This window comes from Sinocyclocheilus anshuiensis, unplaced genomic scaffold (genome assembly GCF_001515605.1).
Source record: "Sinocyclocheilus anshuiensis isolate Anshui unplaced genomic scaffold, SAMN03320099.WGS_v1.1 scaffold139, whole genome shotgun sequence".
Classification (NCBI taxonomy): domain Eukaryota; kingdom Metazoa; phylum Chordata; class Actinopteri; order Cypriniformes; family Cyprinidae; genus Sinocyclocheilus; species Sinocyclocheilus anshuiensis.
This window is the reverse complement of record NW_015549566.1, coordinates 773944-779583: the sequence shown is the minus strand read 5'-3', so window position 1 is coordinate 779583 and position 5640 is coordinate 773944.

The window sequence follows — 5640 nt, the reverse complement described above, 5'->3', positions numbered from 1 at the left end:
CTGGCTATTCAGACACAATTATATATAAAGATAAGTCCTTAAGGGCAACTTACAGGCAAAACCATTATTTGTTTTTGTTTTTTCATGCACTGGTCAATTTTGAGATTTTGGTTTATTTTGCCTCTCAAAACAAGTCTTATTTTAGACTAGTAGAATAGAAAACACTTACCAATACGCACATTTAAGTTAAAGCCGCTTTCTTAAAATTTGTTTTTCCTCATGCACTTTTCCACCAAATATCCCAGTTTTATTTTAATCCTACCATGAAAATTGGTGCAGAAACAAAGAAGAATCAAAATGACAAGTTCAAAGAAATGACACTGCATTTAAACCTTACATTTTGAAAGACTAAAATAGTACTTTCTTGTTAAATGTACTCCAATAATCTTTTACAGTTTATCTATATTCTGAAGGGTTTTACAGAAGGGGTTGTTCATATAATTCGCCTGCTTTATATAACATTTTATTCCTAAAAACTTGGTGAATTTTTTTTTCTGGCTTTTGACAGTATTTTCTGATTTATGGAGTGATACAAATAGGTATCTAAAATCTCCTGTGTAAAATCATAATTTTGAAACTGCCTTTATCCAATGTCCAGATTTCTGATTAGTGCATATATAATTAGATAAAGCATCATTTGCATATTCAAACATAACCTATAATATAAAACAACTGTCTTAATGTGCTATGATTAATCAGTGGGTGAAGTATGTACATTTTACTTTATTCACATGTGGTGTCTTGCATTGAAGGGTACTCTGGTCCTAATTTGACACATAAAGGGGAGGGAAATATATGATATAAAATGTTGGGTGTTTTGGATGCTAGTAATTTCAAAGCAAACCCATGGAAAAGTGTTTTCTCCATCTCTTATACTCCCAAAACCAATGCCAAATCCTTTCAGACTTGCACTTAATGCCCCTTAGTTGGTGTTGTGACAGCAGAACTCCCAATCACAAGAATTTATATGAAAGGGTCAAGGAAGTTATATCACTCTTGAGCAGAGAACAAACTGCTCCGGCGCTAGGCACAGAGGGAAGTCATGACCCGTGAGAAGAAGGGCCAAATCCCTGTCAGAAACACTGAAAGTAATTTATATTAAGATCTGAAGATGTAAAAGAAAAAGAAACATTTTTCCAGATCCACTTAAACTGACGTAAGACAGAAGGTCTCCCACAAATGAGGGCTAAAAGACTTACTTGGTAACTTCCCCTGCCTGACATGCCCTTGGCCTTCTTCTGCCACCTGCCAGGTGACCTTTCACCTCTAGGAGCTTGCAGTTTAAGAGGCTCCTGGTGTTTTATGGCTGCTAACACAGATGGACTGGAATCTGACCACACAAACACAGGACACATACAGGCGCACAGGGACCATCAGGCTGTGTCAAAAAAACAATGATCAGTAAATCTGAGCAGGTGCTTTATATATGAAAATTATAAATATGAATGAGTGTTTTCCTATATGAACATTCAAATATAATAATTTATAGAAAGGTATATTAAAATATTTTATTACAAATCATTAAAATAGTGTTCATAAATGTTTGATGAACCTTTAGTAATTACTGCTGTCAATATTTAAAAATTATTACAAATAAATGAAATAAAACTTAATTAAATTAAACTTCATTATCATGTAATATTCAGGATTTGATCAAAGCTAAGAGATCACAGGTAGAGAGCACAGACAGCAAACAGCTGGTTCTCTAAAAACCTTCAAAAATATCTTAAGAAAATTAAATGTCATAAAAATTGATGTGACGTGTGATGTGTACCCAAGTAATTTGTGCTCTGCATTTATCCCATCCAGGTGCACACACACAGCAGTGAGGAGTGAACACACACACACACACACAGCAGTGAGTAGTGAACACACACCCGGAGCAGTGGGTTTTTACACATTTCTTCTATTTATTATTTGTAAAAGTATTACAAATGAATAAATCATAAATACAAATATTTTGTAATTCTTATTATATATTTTTATAGTTGTAATAAGAACATTATAAATAAGTAAATTCTTTGTACACTGAAATACCATTAAAAATCATCAAAATTGTGTGCATAAATGTTTGATGAACTTTTAGTAATAACTTCTGACAAAAACATGCATTACAAAAGTATTAAAAATGTTTTATAAAAAATTAAAAACTCCATTAAACTACTCTTTTAAGTAATATTCATGATTTGGTGCAAAGGTTAAATCTCTCAAACCCTAAAAATATCTAGCAGCTGTTTTCATAAATAGATACTTTTTTGTTATTAATTTTAATGGTGACATTGTTTATTCTCAGATCAAAACCATATTAAAAAGTTTTGCCAAATGAAATGATGAAAGCTGAAGTCTTGAAACACGATCTGCACTCTAAGAAAGCTGTTTTGCTATTTCCTCTTTCCAAAAAAAGTGGAACAAGGAAAGAAAAAAAGCATCTCAGATGCTCCAGTCAGTTACACTGTTCATTTGTGAAAGGAAAACAGAGAGTTTTATGTGCTAGTGCACCCACTGCTGGTGTTTCCTTTCAAATGTAGAGTTTTTAGTCGTCTTGATGATCCATCTGTCCCGGTTGTTCTTTATAATCATACAGTTATTTCTAAAAACAATTATAATATAATTTCTGACAGTAAAAACAATGCACATTAAAATCAACAGAAAACAAGACAGAGTCATTTCTACTTTTTGAAATGATCTATTTTTGGACCTAGACCTTTCTGTCTGACCTTTTCTCTAAAGACACAGATCCAATACCACACTGACCTCTTGTAATTGTTTGTCCCGGTGCAGCTTTGGCATTGTAAAACTTAACGGTCCTTATCTGTACACACTGGACAGCTATCATCAATTACTTTCCCGTTACAATCATCAAAGGGGCCACTACACTACAGTGACATGCGTGCAGCATCGATAGAAACCTGCTCAAGAAGAATCAGGAAGATTTCAAGAATTTTAATTTTGAATTTTCTGATAAAAGCTTAGAAACAGAAGGCAAACAGTTTGTCAGCTAATAAAAACTTTGATTGAATGTCAAAGTTCAAAAACTTTACGTTTAATGTTGGTATGTTTCTTACAGATTAATAATATTATTAAAATTATATTTATTCACAGAAAAGTCTTCTGTGATGATGACATTTTTCTATATTTTTAATTACCTAGCTATAAAGAATTCTGTTTTTAATTAACTGTATTAACAGAAAAGCACAATGAACAAAGTTCATTTCATACTGCTATGGGAACTGTTCACTATATGTGAGTTATGGAGCAATATACTGAGACATGAGAGACATCTGCTGGTGGTTATGGGAAGCTGCATTATGATTTAGTCACATTGTAACATTCTATTTTCATGTCATTTGTTTAATTATTTATTATTACATTGTCAGGGTCACATGCATAACTCACATGCAAATTAGCTGAGTGAATGCCTTTTGAAGGACATATTTTAAAATAAAAATAAGAAAAAAATAAAGAAAATTAATATTTTCCTACCAGTTAAGACTCGAAAAATTCAGGATTGCTGCATATATTAAATATTATGATATATTACATTACAAATAAAAACATTGTAGTAGGCTATGTTACCGTGCATTTTTTTATTTAAATGAAAAATATTTTATTTTAAAAAAGCCACACCGAGGATGATTCTCATTACTGTTTAATAACATGGCCTCGTGTTCTTCACTATTTTGAAGTATGCGTGTTTAATTTACAATAAAAGCTGAATTCTTCAGACAAACACAGGTTCATGTTTCTGAATACATGCTTTGTGAGATAAAGAGCAGCTCACTGATGAAGCGTTCAGCTGTGAGACCTGGAGCAACAGCCTGTGACGTGAGGATAAATAAAGGACAAGTTCCAATAAACAGAGACAGGAACATGCCGCACATAAAGGCTTCCCACCTCTATAAACATGTCTAATTGTGGTTCAAATAAAGCCCACACATCAATAAACACAGGGCAGAAGGGCCAGAGGCTGAGGCAGGGAAATAAAGCAAACTTTGCGTTAGGTTGCCTTATTTTCAGAAATGTCTTTTGTTTCATATCATCTGTAATCAAGTAAAAATAAGTTGAGGTGGAGGAGAAGAAAACATTTGTTCTCGGGTGGTGTGGCATAGTGATTATTTAAAAGACGTGGGCTGTTAACCAAACGGTTGTAAGATCAAACCCCACGAGAGTGATCAGTTGTGCACTTTCAAGAGCAAAGCCGTCCAGGTCATTGCAGGCTTCTGACCCTACAATATGCACCGTGATTTGCTTTAAATAAATTGGTACATTAGTAACTTCCGTGATCATTTTTTCTTAGATTCATACCTGGGAAATCACTTATTCAGACGTTAAAGAATAGTTCACACACACACAAATGATTTACTCACTTCCTGTCGTTGCACTGGCCGCACTCACAATGAATGGGTACTGGAGCTTTCAAGCTTAAAAAGGCCACAAACAGTGTTGCCAACTAATTTTCAGAGAAAGTTGCTAAAGGATGGTCGATTTGTTGCTAAAAGTTGCTAAATGACGTTGTGATGTCATTGCGCAATGACGTCATTGCGTAATCACGACGTAAAATTGTCACATCATCAAATCTCAGCAAAAAATATATTTTATATGTTAATTAGATTTGTTTGTAAACTAATATGCATGATATATTAAAATATAAATAACTGTATTTTTAAATACATTGAATTATTGAAAACGTACACATTTTTGAATGATTTCAATTTAAGTTTTTTTAGTAGCTAGTAAACTAGTAATTCTACACATTCTTAACTAATATGCTTTAAGCAGTGTATTAGTAGTTAGTTAGTATGCTACACTCTAAGAAAAGTCTGTAAAAATAAGGCACAATCTACTATGTTAATATGAAAGAATTTTCCGTAATGGTTTTTTACCTGCATTTTAAATTACGCATTGTGTTTTCGGGTTACAGGGTTACAATGGATGATGGATAATGGATAATGTCCTGAAAGATTTTCCATTTTTCTTACAGTATACTAACTGATCAATTTGTTGCTAGGTGCTTTTGGAAGAAAAAGTTGCTAGGGTAGTCTGAAAAGTTGCTAAATTTAGCAACAAAATTGCTAAGTTGGCAACACTGGCCACAAATTCTGCATAAAAGTGGTCTATGCGAATCGTATGTTATATTCCAAGTCTTCTGAAGTCATGGAGCTAGGAAGTTTATGTGCTACTAGTGTCGTCTAGTGGAACTACAAAAATAAAGCAACTTTTGCAAACGCTTCTTTAGCGCGTCACGCGTCACCCCCAACTCAAACGTGACAAACACAGCTGTTACAAGTCTATAAAAGTTCAGGCTCAACAAGTAAAAGTAGGTTAAGTTAAATAAAATGTCCATCATATAGTAGTACTTTTAACTTTGTTTAGCTTACCTGTCGAGAAGAAACTCCGCAAACATTCCATTAGATTCCTCCATCTTGTAAAAACACCATCAGTTTACCCTTGTTTTACCCCGTTGTCTGTCACTGCATATTTTGGTAAATCTTTGAATTTTGCTTACACTTCTTTCTTTTTCCACTAGGGATGGGCAGATCGATCCTTAAGTATCGATACTTTCGATACTGATGTTGTATCGAAAGGATCGATCCTCACATAAAAATATCGATTCTAAAGTGCATTTTTTAACCATTAATT